Source organism: Elephas maximus, chromosome 22 (assembly GCF_024166365.1).
Source record: "Elephas maximus indicus isolate mEleMax1 chromosome 22, mEleMax1 primary haplotype, whole genome shotgun sequence".
NCBI lineage: Eukaryota > Metazoa > Chordata > Mammalia > Proboscidea > Elephantidae > Elephas > Elephas maximus.
In genome coordinates, this window is record NC_064840.1 from 32,492,951 (window position 1) to 32,508,469 (window position 15,519).

Genomic DNA, 15,519 nt, shown 5'->3' on the forward strand with positions numbered 1-15,519 from the left:
TTGCTTTTCAACACATTAAAAAAAAAAAAAACAACACATTAAAGAGGTCTTTTCCAGCAGGTTGGCCCAATGCAGTACATTGATTTCTTTACTGCCGCTTCCATGGCATTGATTGTGGATCCAGGTAAATGAAATCCTTAAACAACTTCAGTACGATCTCCATTTATCATGATGTTGCTTATATTGGTCCAGTCGTGAAGATTTTTGTTTTCTTAATGTTGAAGTGTAATCCATACTGAAGGCTGTAGCCTTTGATTTCATCAGTAAGTTCTTCAAGTCCTCTTAACTTTCAGCAAGCAAGAGTGTGTCATCTGCATATCACAGGTTGTTAATAAGTCTTCCACTAATCCTGATACCACATTCTTCATCATATAGTCCAGCATCTTGTATTATTTGCTCAGCGTACAGATTGAATAAGTATGGTGAAAGGATACAACCCTGACGCATACTTTTTCTGATTCTGAACCAAGCAGTATCTCCTTGTTCTGTTTGAACGACTGCCCTTGGTCTATGTATAGGTTCCACATGAGCACAATTAAGTGTTCTGGAATTCCTGTTCATTGTAATGTTATCCATAATTTGTTATGATCCACACAGTCAAATGCCTTTGTGTATAGTCAATAAAACACAGGTAAACATCTTTCTGGTGTTTTCTGCTTTCAGCCAAGATCCATCTGACATCCTCTTCTGAAGTTTCATGTCCTCTTCTGAAACCAGCTTGAAACTCTGGCAGCTCTGCTACAACTGCTTTGAATAATCTTCAAAATTTTACTTTCTTGTGATACTAGTAATGTTGTTCAATAATTTACACATTCTGTTGGATCTCCTTTCTTTGGAATGGGCACAAATATGGATCTTTTCCAGTTGGTTGGCAGGTAGCTGCCTTCCAAATTTCTTGGCATAGACAAGTGAGCACCTCCAGTGCTGCATCCGTTTGTTGAAACATCTCAATTGGTAGTCCGTCAACTCCTGAAGCTTTGTTTTTTTGCCAATGCCTTCAGTCCAAATTGGATCTCTTCCTGCAGTACCATCTGTTTTTGATCATATGCTACCTCCTGAAATGGTTGAATGTCAACAAATACTTTTTGGTACAGTTACTTTGTGTATTCCTTCCATCTTCTTTTGATGCTTTCTGCATCATTCAATATTTTGCCCATAGAATCCTTCAAAATTGCAACTCAAGGCTTGAATTTTTTCTCCAGTTCTTTCAGCTTGAGAAATGTTGAACGTGTTCTTCTGTTTTGGTTTTCTAATGCATTTCATTGTAATACTTTGTCTTTTCAAGCCACTTTTTGAAATCTTGCTTAGTTCTTTTACTTCGTCATTTCTTCCATTAACTACTCTACGTTCAAGAACAAGTTTCAGAGTTTCTTCTGACATCCATTTTGGTCTTTTCTTTCTTTCCTGTCTTTTTAATGACCTTTTGCTTTCTTCATGTGTGATGTACTTGATGTCATCCTGTAACTCGTCTGGTCATTTGTGTTCAATGTGTCAAGTCTATCCTTTGCATGGTCTCTAAATTCAGGTGGGATATACTAAGGGTGGTACTTTGGCTCTTGTGGACTTGTTTTAATTTTCTTCTGCTTCAACTTCGAACTTGAATATGAGCAATTGATGGTCTGTTCTGCAGTCAGTCCCTAGCCTTGTTCTAACTGATCATTTCTATTGTCTCTTTCCACAGATGTAGTTGAGTTGATTCCTGTGTTTTCCATCTGGCAAGGTCCATGTGTATAGTCACCATTTGTTATTGAAAAAAAAGGTATTTGCAATAAATAAGTTGTTGGTCTTTCAAAATTCTGTCACACAAGCTCCAATGTCATTTCTGTCTCCAAGGCCATTTTTTCCAACTACCGGTCTTTCTTTTTTGTTTCCAACTTTTGCATTCCAATCACTAGTAATTATCAATGCATCTTGATGGCATGTTTGATCAATGTCAGACTGCAGAACTTGGTGAAAGTCTTTGATTTTCCTTATCTTTGGCATTAGTGGTTGGTGCATAAATTTGAATAATAGTCGTATTAAGTGGTCTTCCTTGTAGGTGTATGGATATTATCCTATCACTGACAGTGTTGTACTTCAGGATAGATCTTGAAATGTTCTTTTTGACTATGAATGCAACACCATTCCTCTTCAATTTGTCATTCCCAGCATAGTGGACCATATGATTGTCTGATTCAAAATGACCAATACCAGTCCATTTCACCTTGCTAATGCCTCGGATATTGATCTTTATGTGGTCCATTTCATTTTGATGACTTCCATTTTTCCTAGTTTTGTAACTTCATACATTCCACATTCGGATTATTAGTGGATGTTTGCAGCTGTTTCTTCTCATTTTAAGTCATGCCACATCAGGAAATGAAGGTCCTGCAAGCTTTACTCCATTTACTAAGGTCGGCTCTACATTGAGGAGGCAGCTCTTCCCTGGTCAGATTTTGAGTGCCTTTCAACCTGAGGGGCTCATCTTCCAGCACTATACCAGACAATGTTCTGCTGCTATTCATAAGGTTTTCACTGGCCAATTTTTTTAGAAATAGACCACCAAGCCCTTCTTTCTCTAGTTTTACACTATATGAAAATATTCTGAAGTATCAGATGTTACATATTGATCAGAGAAAATGTACACTAGAGGTGAAATAGCAGAGCACAGAAGTCAGTCATTACCTGTAGGGCCAATTCCTAGAAAGGCCCCAAGTTATGTTCACCTAAGTCTGTCCTCTGCCTGTGTAGCTATGTAGCCAGTAAGTCCTGTAATCATACCCTTTGGGATTTCTCCACTTTGAAATCAAAATATGATTATTTTGATTCTGTTATTTAGGATATCCTACCAAGTTCACCAAAGGACAGAAATAGTCTGCATCTCATAGTTTACCTAAAAAGGCAGTATTACCTGTGAATTCAGATAAATATTAGAGCTGTGCCTAACTAACTTCTGTATATAATGTTGTTTATGCCAGAAAGTATCCCTGCAAGGTTCCAGGAATACTCTTCTCTCTGATTAGCACTTCCATTTTAAAAGATCCGTCTCATTATCTGGGTTCTTAATATGCAAATAATGAGCTTCTATGGTTGTGGTAAAGGGAGGGGTGAAGGTTGGTCCTGAAATTAGTTCCCTGTTTGTCTGGAATATGCTTTCTTAGTGTTAAATCTGTTAAACTCTAGGACAGGCCTCTTTTGCTTGCATTTGAAAACACAGGCAGTGACATATGTGGTGACCCCTAAGCTGTTGATGGGACCAAGGGAGAGGGGCAGAGTTTCCCTGCCCTGATGCTGCTCCTTTGAAACTTATAGATTCAGCTTACCTAGGTGTTGGTGCATGTGCGTGTCATATCAAACTATTTCCAAACTTTAACTTCTGCTCTGCAGGTTAACATGGCTGCAGGAAGGACCCCTCCTGTCCACAGATTGCTCTTCATGCGCTATCCCAGTGGAGGCTGTCTGCCACTAGTCCAATAATATGGACCACCACCTCCACCCTGGTGGCCTCTAGAAACTTGGCCACTACCACCACCTCCACCATTTGGTATGATGATCTGAAAAATATGAATTGACTTTTAAAGCATATTCAGCTTTTCTTTCATCCATTCCCTGCAGAAAATATTACAGTTGCTATTGCAGGGTTTTGTAATGCAAGGATAAACCTGACTGAGGACATAATCACTTTCCTCAGGTTTCTTAGGACACACAGTGGGCTGCATCATCTCACCACTGAGCTGCAGGTGTCTCTTGTAGACAAGAAAAGAAGAGGCTGTTTATACAAAACCAGGATATCAGTTCTATACATGTGTACTGAATATGAGCCAGGGTGGGATTAAGGTATGAGTCTCAACCCAGTAAGCAAGAGAAGCATGGGATTACTGCAGATTAGTAAGTAAGCACAAATAAGCCCGTGCTTCCCTTGCTTACTGGGTAATCCACCCCTGCTATCAGCCATGAGCTGGGCCCCGTAAGGGGTATAACACACCCCTAACTTCAAGATGTAAGATACCCTCGAGGAGAGAGGCCTACAGAATTAATGGCACAAAGCTTGTGGTCAGGCAACAGTGACTAGCCCTGGAGTCCATAAGAGGGAGAGTGTTGAAGAAAGGGATGATTGAGAAGGTGCCAAGTGGGTATTTGATGAATTTAACTAGATGGAGCTGGAAGTCAGTATACAGCAGGGCAAGCAGCTTTAGCAAGAAGTTTAAAGGCAAGTGTGATGTCCAGGCAGAGCTGCTGCATGAATGTTCCAGTGACACAATAGTGGACAATAGAATAATCTTCATTAATATTACTTTTTTACTGTAAAGACCTAAACTCATAATCTCAACTAAGGATTACTTTTTCTCCTTGGAATTCAGAAAGTCCCGGATCTGTGTGAAAGAATAACCTGTAGGTTTGAGAAGTTTAATTTGGTTCTAACAGAATACGTTGTCTGCCTGAGGATCTTATGCCCCAGGCAACTGAAAGTGAAGACAGGACCTAGTTCACAGGAGCAGCTGGCTTGGCCTTCACAATGTGTCCAGACTCTGTGTGGAACTCTAAAACCTTTCATGAGCTGCCCAGCTGGACCTCTCTCACTATATCCTACTATTCTCTAGTTACCAATACCTGACTCGACTATGTGTCCCCCAAAACTTCACACAATATCCAGATTCTTTGCCTGTGTTCTTGCTGCCTCAGCTCCTAATATCTACTATCTGTGGAGCCTACTCAGAACCTCAGCTTTGTTATCTGTGGAACAGGGATTATTATTTATAGAACCATCAAATCGGCTCTGCCTTATAGTGACCATATATATAACACAGTGTAACGTTCCTAGTCCTGCATAATCTTTATGATGGTTGCTAAATTTGAGTCCATCATTAAGCCTGTTGTGTCAGTCCATCTCATTGAAGATCTCCCTTGTTTTCACTGACCATCCACTTTGCCAAAAATGATGTCCTTTTCTCACAACTGGTCTTCCCTGATGATGTGTCCAAAGTAAGTGGGCCAAAGTCTCACCATCCTCACTTCTAAGGAACATTCGGGTGGTTTTCTTCTTGGATGGATTTGTTCATTCTCCTGGCAGTCTACAAGTATATCCAATTTCTTCACCAGTATCACAATTCAAATGCATCAATTCTTCCTCTGTCTTCCTTTTTCATTGTTCAGCTTTCCCATACATATGAAGCAATTGAAAAGCTGATGGAGTGGGTCAGGCACTCTTTAGTCATCAAAGCGACATGAAAACTTCATGGAACAGGGATAATATTGGCTTAATGAGGTCATCGTGAGGATGAAGAGATAAGGAACATAAAGCATCTGGAAAAATGTCTGGCTTATGTTGGATACATGCCTTCTCGCACTTTAAATGACAATGCTTGCCCATAGAAGATTATCAAAAAATGTTCATTGAATTATATTGAATGAAACTAAGCTGTGGGGCTCTGGGGGCCATGGTTTCAGGGGACATCTAGGTCAATGGGCATAACAAAGTTTATTAAGAAAATGTTCTGCATCCCACTTTGGTGAGTGGCATTTGGGGTCTTAAAAGCTAGCAAGGAGCCATCTAATATATGTCAATTGGTCCCAACTCACCTGAAGCAAAGGAAAATGAAGAACACCAAAGACACAAGGAAAATATGAGCCCAAGAAACAAAATGGGTCACATAAACCAGAGACTCCATCAGCCTGAGACCAGAAGAACTAGATGTACCCAGCTACCACCAGTGACTGCCCTGACAGGGAACACAACAGCATCCCTGGTGGAGCAGGAGAAAAGTAGGGTGCAGAACTCAAATTCTAATAAAAATACCAGACTTAATGGCCTGACTGTGACTGGAGGGACCTCAGAAGACATGGCCCCCAGACTGTCTGTTAGCCTAAAACTATTGCTGAAGCCAACTCTTCAGACAAAGATTAGACTGGACTGTAAGACACAAAGTGATACTTATGAAGAGTTTACTTCTTAGCTCAAGGAGATAAATGAGACTAAGCGGGCAGCTCCTGTCCAGAGGTGAGATGAAAAGGCAGAGAGGGACAGGAGCTGGTTGAATGGACACAGAAAATCCAGGGTGGAAAGGAGGAGTGTGCTGTTACATTATAGGGAGAGCAACTAGGGTCACATAACGTGTATAAATTTTTGTATGAGAAACAGACTTGAACTGTAAACGTTCACTTAAGATGCAATTAAAAAATTAAAAAATTAAGCTTGTGTATACTTTCGACCCAGAAATTCATCACCCCTGTTTCAAAAAGATAAGGAAAAGACCCTCTGTTCTATTAATATTTATCTCCTGCCAGATAAAGGATAATGATGACAGCGTGTGCAAAGTTGAATTCAGAGATCTATATCTGAGAAAGACAAGTTTGTTTTCATTACATGTAGACACTGATGCAGGGTCACACTAAAGTCATCACTGGCCACAGAAATATTATAGAAGTCAAAACAGATATAGGAAAATATGATCAGATTTTAATAAGCAAAACCTTTTTGCCTTGCAGGACAGCCGTCTTGAGATTGGGAAGAGGACCTTCAGCAGTGGTCAGCATGCTGGGCTCACGATGAGCCTTGGTGTAATGAGTCTGACTCCATTTTTGATGGTTGTTGACATCCTTTACATTTTACTCCTCCCTCTTCTCCTTGTGCCCCACATCAGGGCAAGCTGATACAAAAGCCTGGGTGCTGTTTCCTTTGGCACTAGGAGATTGAATCCACACAAGCCACTGCTCACTCAAGGAAATTCTGTCCCTGCCTCACCTCTTAACCACAATAAACACCCAGGCCAGTCTCCTATCCTTGCTGTCTTAAACCATTTCATATCTACTTGGAAGACCTTCCCAGCTCTCCCCAGGACCTAAATACTGTAGGAAATAAACCTTTTCAAAACTTGTGGTTTGTGTGTGATGTCATCAGTCTCAATATCCAGTTTTGGTGGGGTTACTGCCTGCCTTTAGAGAATGGCCACACGATATGTATAATAAATGGAGGTTCTAACACTTTTGTTACAAATGTACATCAACTGGAAATCACAACAGCTAAGGATGGACATAAGGCTTATTGTGTAATCTCATGAAAGTTCTTGGGACTTTTTTTCTTAAAGGCTTCCACTCATATAAGAAATTCTCCATCAGGATCTGCCGTATACTTTTGCCACCAATCTCACAAACTCAGTTTTGAAATTCTAATGATCGTACTGAAAATCTTCAACTGTGTTACATATAATGAAATTCAGTGGAGTGGAACCTTTTATTAAATCATGTATCTCTCCTGTTATGTGAATGCATAAGTTATATATTTTTCTTGTCAAAGTCACCACTCATGTAATATTGTCATGGTTCCTAAATTTGCTAAATACCTGTAATTTTGTTGATTAGCTGTAGCATATTCTCTGCAGCATTTGTTGAGTCACCATCAAATAGTCACTGATGTTTGGAATCCATGTATATTTGGCTGTCTGCAGTATAGGAACTCTCATTAGGAATCAGTTATAAAGGAACTCAATAAATGCAAAATAGTTGCTCAATTACATATGTGTGTCAAGATGGCTTCCTTAAAAATTTTCACTTTCAACCTAACTTCAGAGTTTGCAAGTTTTTTTATTTAGTAGCAGTTTATTGGGCTGAAACGTTAAAGATTATGGAGATGCCCCAGGACCAGGCAACATTTTATTCTGTTATACGTAAGGTTATCATGAATTGGACCAAATTCACTGCAACTAAAAACAACATTGAGATACAATTCACATACCGTGTTGTTGTCAGGTGCCGTTGAATTGATTCCAACTCATAGCGACCCTATATATAACAGAACAAAACACTGCTGGGTTCTACACCATCCTCACAATCTTTGCTATGCTTGAGCCCATTGTTGCAGCCACTGTGTCAATCCATCTCACCGAGGGTCTTCCTCTTTTTCATTGACCTTCTACCAAGCATGATGTCCTTCACCAGGGACTGGCCCCTTCTAACAACATGTCCAAAGTACTTTATACTAAGTTTCTCCATCCTTCTAAGGAGCATTCTGGCTATACTTCTTACAAGGCAGATTTGTTTGTTCTTCTGGCAGTCCATGGTATATTCAGTATTCTTTGCCAACACCTTAATTCAGAGGTGTCAATTCTTCTTTGGTCTCCCATATTCATCATCCAGCTTTCGCATGCATATGAGGTGATTGAAAAATACCATGGCATGGGCTAGGTGCGCCTTAGGCCTCAAAGTCATATCCTTGCTTTTCAACACTTTAAAGAGGTCTTCTGCACCAGATTTGCCCAATGCAATGTGTCGTTTGATTTCTTGACTGCTGCTTCCATGGGCATTGATTGTAGATCCAAGTAAAGTGAAATCCTTGACAACTTCAATATTTTCTCCATTTATCATGTTGCTTATTAGTCCAGTTACGTTGAAGTGCAATCCATACTGAAGGCTGTAGTCTTTGATCTTCATAAGTGCTTCAGGCCCTCTTCACTTTTAGCAACAAGGTTGTGTTACCTGCATAATAAGGGTTGTTAATCGAGTCTTGCTCCAGTCCTGATGCAGCGTTCTTCATATAGTCCAGCTTCTCGGATTATTTGCTCAGCATACAGATTGAATAATTATGGCGAAAGGATACAGCCCTGATGCACACCTTTCCTGCCTTTAAACCACACAGTATCCCTTGTTCTGTTCGAAGTACTGCCTCTCAGGCTGTGTACAGGTTCCTCATGAGCACAATTAGGTGTTCTGGAATTCCCGTTCTTCATAATGTTATCCATAATTTGTTATGATCCATGCAGTTGAATGCTTTTGCATAGTCAATAAAACAGGTAAACATCTTTCTGGTATTCTCTGCTTTCAGCCAAGATTCATCTGACATCAGCAATGACACCCCTCATTCCACATCCTCTTCTGAATCCAGCTTGAACTTCTAGCAGTTCCCTGTGGATGTACTGCTGCAACCGCTTTCAAATGCTCTTCAGCAAAATTTTACTTTTGTGTGATATTGATGACATTGATAATTTCTGCATTCTGTTGGATCACCTTTCTTTGGAATGGTCCCAAATATGGATTTCTTCCAGTCAGTTGGCCAGGAAACTGTCTTCCAAATCTCTTAACATAGACTAATGAGCAACTCCAGTGCTGCATGCACTTGTTGAAACATCTCAATTTGTATTCTGTCAATTTCAAGGGTGACTCTGCTCTTATTTGAAATACCGGTCGCATACCTTCCAGCATCACAGCAACTCCCAAGTCACCACAGTATGACAAACTAGCAGACACGTGGGGTCACATGCCATACAATTCTTCAATTTAAATTGTACAATTCAGATGTCTAGGGGGCAGGGCCAAGATGGCAAACTAGTCAGAGGCTTCCATTGATCCCTCTTACAACAAAGACCTGAAAAAAGTGTATTGATTATATATATGACAAGCTAAGAACCCTGAGCATCAAAGGAAAAATTAAGGAATCAGTCTGAGTGACAGGGGAGGGAGAGACAGTGCAGAAGTAGTAATGAGTTGCTGAGCCCACACATTGCCTCAGCTCTGATTCCTTGGTGCAACTATGGCGGGGCTAATGGTAGTTTCCTGGGACACGGCAGCTTCAGTGAAAGAAGAGTGGTGCACCCCTGACCCTGTGGCATGTCTACAGAAGGGCTGGCCACAGCATTTGGGAAGCGACTGCTTCAGTGAAAGAAGGCAAACTCAGGATACAGCCCTAATCCCCTGGGGCAATCTCAGTGGGGACCCAGCCAGCACACACAGGCTACACACGCCTCTGGAATCTGAGATAAAGCAGTGCTCTAGGCACAAGATAAGTGATTTTGTCTAATTTACTGCACGGATCTAATAGCTCCTTCTTTTGAAAGAACTCTCTCCTATCTATCTGATCCCTCCTCCCTCTGCCCCAACTGGCTTCATCAACAGATGATTTCCCTGGGCCTGAGATACGACCTGCTGCATTCCCTGAGCCTTTCTTCTGGAGTGGGAGAAGGAATAAATTAACAAACGGGGGGAAAATACTCTGCCAACTCCCCTAACCTGGAAGCTCAGAAGCAGAAGTGGCTCCAGTCCAGGCACAAGTGACCCACAGACTTTGTCTTTCACCCTGGCATGGATCCAGGTAGCTAATATACTGCAAGGGTGAATCTGTTTGACGTCTGACTGTAACTGTTTAAGCTGTGCAGTGGAGAGGCAGTTTTGGAGGTCTGACACCACTCTGCCTATAAAACAGAGCCTTCACATACCACAGCAGGGGCCTGAGGACTGGAGGCTCCATCCACGCCACCTAGCCACCCCCGAAAGGGGTCCAAGGATAGCGGTGCCCAACAGCCCTTACAGGTATAAGCATTGGGTGCCCAATGTACAGCTGCAGAGCCCACCCACCAGAGTGCTCTAGAGAACAGAGACATTCCTTCCTCAATGACACTTGGGGGAATGCTCTCAGCCCCCTGCCTCCCTCAGAGTGTGACCCCCTGCCACTACCAGAAACCAGTGCATACACGCATCACCACTGCTCCTCTAAGATAGTAGGTGAGAGCCTACACCACACACTAGGTGACCGACTATCAGGACACCTAAGCTGGATCTATACAAGAATAGTGAATGGTCTCCTAAGCTTATATACCTGGTAACAGCTCTAGCCATCTGGTAACAGGACATTAGTGCTTCAAAGGCTCCGATAATCAAGTCAGCTCACTATAGTAGCCTATTTGGGTATGTCAAAACAAAACAAAGCAAGAAACTAGGACACAGTGAGCAAGCATGAAATAAACTAATACACTAACTTATAGATGGCTTTTCATAGACAAGTGTTGATATCAAATCACATAAAGAAGCAGACCATGATTGCTTCAACAAACTCCCAAAACAGAGAATCAAGGACTGTCCTGGATGAAGATGTATTCCTGGAATTACCAGATGTAAAATACAAAAGGTGAATATACAGAATTCTTCAAGACATCAGGAACAAGATGAAGCAACACACAGAAAAAGCCAAGGAACACACAGATATAGCAGTTGAAGAAATTAAAAACATTATTCAAGAACGTAATGAAAAATTTAATAAACTCCAAGAATCCATAGAGAGACAGCAATCAGAAATTTGGAAGATTAACAATAAAATTACAGAATTAGACAACTCAATAGAAAGTCAATAGAGCAGAATTGAAGAACTGGAATGCAGAATTAGTGAGAATGAAGATAAAACACTTGGCAAAAATATATTTGAAGAAAAATCAGATAAAAGAATTTTTTAACAAATGAAGAAACTCTAAGAATCATGTGGGACTCTATCAAGAAGAATAACTTGTGAGTGATTGGAATACCAGAACAGGGAGGGATAACAGAAAATACAGGGAGAATTGTTGAAGATTTTTTGACAGAAAACTTCCCGGACATCGTGAAAGATGAAAAGATATCTATCCAAGATGCTCATTGAACCCCATACAAGGTAGATCCCAAAAGAAAGTCATCAAGACATATTAACATCAAACTTGCCAAAACCAAAGATAAAGAGAAAATTTTAAGAGCAGCCTGGGATAAGCGAAAAGTCACCTACAAAGGAGAATCAATAAGTTCAGACTGCTCGGCAGGAACCACGGAGGCAAGAAGGCAATGGGATGATATATATAAAGCACTGAAGGAGAAAAATTGCCAACCAAGAATCATATATCCAGCAAAATTGTCTTCTAAATATGAAGAAAAAATTAAGACATTTACAGATAAACAGCAGCTTAGGGAATATGCAAAAAACCAAACCAAAACTACAAGAAACACTAAAAGGAATTCTCTAGTTAGAAAATCAATAATCTCATATACAAACCCAATACTAGAACACAGAACAGGGCAACCAGATATCAACTTAGGGAAATCACAAAAATAAATCAAGATAAAAAAAAAAACACTCAAAACAGGGAATCAGTGATATCATTATGTAAAAGATGACATTAAATCGATAAAGAGGGACTAAATAAAGTAGGCATAGATCTTCCATATGGAGATAAAATCAAGGCAATATAAGGAGATACAAGCTAGGTTTAAACTTAGAAAAATAGGGGTAAATATTAAGGTAACCACAAAGAAGTCTAACAATCCTACACTTCGAAATAAACAAGATAAACATAAAGACTCAGCAAAAACAAATTCAACTACAATGAAAATGAGGAACACACAATTTATGAAGAAAAACTTCTCAGCACAAACAAGTGGAAAAATGAAACTGTCAACAGCACACAAAAAAAGGCATCAAAATGACAGCACTAAACACATACCTATCTATAATCACTCTGAATGTAAATGGCCTAAATGCACCAATAAAAAGACAGAGTTGCAGAATGGATTTAAAAAAAAAAACTCGATCCAGCTATATGCTGCCTAGAAGAGACAAACCTCAGATTTTAAGACACAAAACACGAAAATTCAAAAGATGGAAAAAAATATATCAGGCAAACAACAATCAAAAAACAGTAGGAGTGGCTATACTAATTTCTGACAAAACAGACTTCAAACTTAAATCTACCACAAAGAATAAGGAAGGACATTATCTAATGATTAAAGATACAATATACCAGGAGGATATAACCATATTAAAAATGTATGCACCCAATGACAGGGCTGCAAGATACATAAAACAAACTCTAACAGCACTGAAAAGTTAAAAAGCTCCACAATAATAGTAGGAGACTTCAACACACCACTTTCAGTGAGGGATGGAACATCCAGAAAGCTCAATAAAGACACAGAAGAGCTAAATGCCACAATTAACTAACTTGACCTTATGGAAAAAAAAAAAATTTTTTATAGACACATACAAAACGCCCTACCCCAAGAGCATCCAAGTATACTTTCTTTTCCAATGCACATGGAACATCCTCTAGAATAGACCACATATTAGGCCATAAAGCAAGCCTTAACAGAATCAAAATCATCGAAATATTACAAAGCAACTTTTCTAACCATAAAGCCATAAAACTAGAAGTCAATAACAGAAATATCAGGGAAAAGAAATCAAACATATGGAAAATGAACAACACTTTTCTCAAAAACAATTGGATTATAGAACGAATTAAGGATGGAATAAAGAAATTCATCAAATCCAATGAGAATATAAACACTTCCTGTCAGAACTTTTTTGTTTTTTTTTTATCAGAACCTTTGGGAAACAGTGAAAACAGTACTCAGAGGTTGATTTATATCAATAAATGCACACATACACAAAGAAGAAAGGGCCAAAATCAAATAATTATCCCCACAACTTGAACAAATGGAAACAGAGCAACAAAAGAAACCCTCAGGCTCAAGAAGAAAGCAAATAATAAGAATTAGAGCATAATTAAAGGAAATAGAAAACAGAAAAAAAAAATTGAAAGAGTTAACAAGACCAAAAGCTGGTTCTTTGAAAAGATTAACAAAATCAATAAACCACTGGCCAGACTGAAAAAAGAAAAACAGGAGACAAAGCAAATAACCCAAATAAGAAATGAGATGGGTGATATCACAACAGACCCAATTGAAATTAAAAGAATCATAACAGAGTACAATGAAAAGTTCTACTCTAAAAAATTTGAAAACCTAGAGGAAAAGGAAAAATTTCTAGAAACACTCTACCTACCTAAACTAACACAGAGACAGAACAACTAAAAAAAACTATAACAAAAGAAGAGATTGAAAAAACAATCAAAAAATTCCCAAAGAAGAAAAGCCCTGGCCCTGATGGCTTCACTGGAGAATTCCACCAAACTTTCAGAGAAAAATTAACACCACTACTACTAAAGGTATTTCAGAGCATAGAAAATGACAGAATACTCCCAAACACATTCTATGAAGCCAGCATAACACTGATACCAAAACCAAGTAAAGACTCCAAGAAAAAAGAAAATTACAGATCAATATCCCTTATGAACTTAGATGCAAAAATCCTCAACAAAATTCTAGCCAATAGAATTCAACAACATATCAAGAAAATAATTCACCATGACCACATGGGATTCATACCAGGTATGTAGGGGATGGTTCAACATTAGAAAAACAACCAATGTAATCCACCACATAAATAAAAGAGAAGAACCACATGATCTTATCAATTGATGCAGAAAAGGCACTTGACAAAGTCCAACACCGATTCATGATAAAAACTCTCAGCAAAATAGAAATAGAAGGGAAATTCCTAAACATTATAAAGGGCATTTATACAAAGCCAACAGCCAACATCATCCTAAACAGAGAAAGGCTGAAACCATTCCCAATGAGAACAGGAACTGGACAAGGATGCCCTTTATCACCACTCCTATTCAACATTGTGCTGGAAGTCCTAGCCAGAGCATTTAGGCTAGATAAAGAAAAAAAGGGCATCCAAATTGGCAAAAAAGAAGTAAAAGTATCTCTGTTTGCAGATGACATGATCTTTACACAGAAAAACCTAAAGAATCCTTAAGAAAACTACTGAAACTAATAGAAGAGTTCAGCAGAGTATCAGGATACAAGGTAAACATAAATAAATCAGTTGGATTCCTCTACATCAACAAAAAGGTCAATGAAGAGGAAATCATCAAATCAATACCATTTATAATAGCCCCAAAGATACTTAGGAAAAAATCTAACCAGAAACATAAAAGACCTACACAATGAAAACTGCAAGAAACCAAAAGAGACCTACATAAGTGGAAAAATACACCTTGCTCATGGATAGGAAGACTCAACATTGTAAAAATGTCTATTCTGCCCAAAGCGATCTATACATAGAATGCAATCCCAATCCAAATACCAGTGACATTTTTTAATGAGTTGGAGAAACAAATCACCAACTTCATATGGAAGGGAAAGAGGCCCCAGATAAGTAAAGCATTACTGAAAAAGAAGAACAAAGTGGAAGGCCTCACTCTACCTGATTTTAGAACATATTATACCACCACAGTAGTCAAAACAGCCTGGTACTGGTACAACAGATACATAGACCAATGGAACAGAATTGAGATCCAGACATAAATCCATCCACATATGAGCAGCTGATATTTGACAAAGGCCCCCAGGCAGTTAAATGGGGAAAAGACAGTCTCTTTAACAAATGGTGTGGTCATAACTGGATATCCATCTGCAAAAAAAGAAACAAGACCCATACCTCACACACAAAATGGATCAAAGACCTAAATGTAAAATCTAAAATGATAAAATTCATGGAAGAGAAAATAGGAACAACGTTAGGAGCCTTAATATATGGCATAAACAGTATATAAAACATTTCTAGAACTGCACAAAGAGCAAAAGAGAAATTAGATAACTGGGAGCTCCTATCAAACACCTATGCTCATCCAAAGACTTTACCAAAAGAGTAAAAAGATTGCCTACAGACTGGGAAAAAGTTTTTAGGTATGACATTTCCGATCAGTGCCTGATCCCTAAAATATACAGAACACTGCCAAAATTCAACTACAAAAAGACAAATAACCCAATTAAAAAATGGGCAAAGGATATGAACAGGCACTTCACTAAAGAAGACATTCCGGTAACTAACAGATACATGAGGAAATGCTCACGATCATTGGCCATTAGAGAAGTGCAAATCAAAACTACAATGAGATTCCA

The 15,519-nt window shown here is 39.1% G+C and overlaps 1 long non-coding RNA gene across 8 annotated transcripts in view; it reads left to right on the forward strand.

Annotated features, from left to right (window-relative positions):
• LOC126066141 (uncharacterized) overlaps positions 1-7,060 on the forward strand; it is a 36,434-nt gene extending 29,374 nt beyond the window's left edge. For 6 of the 8 annotated variants that reach the window (XR_007515004.1, XR_007515011.1, XR_007515008.1 and 3 more), the window contains 2 exons: positions 3,367-3,523; positions 6,466-7,060. This is a non-coding gene — a long non-coding RNA (uncharacterized LOC126066141). Of the gene's footprint in view, positions 1-1,681; positions 1,760-3,366; positions 3,524-6,465 lie in introns of all 8 variants that reach the window. The other 2 variants (XR_007515007.1, XR_007515010.1) reach the window with 2 other exon arrangements.
• The last annotated feature ends 8,459 nt before the right edge of the window (positions 7,061-15,519 follow it).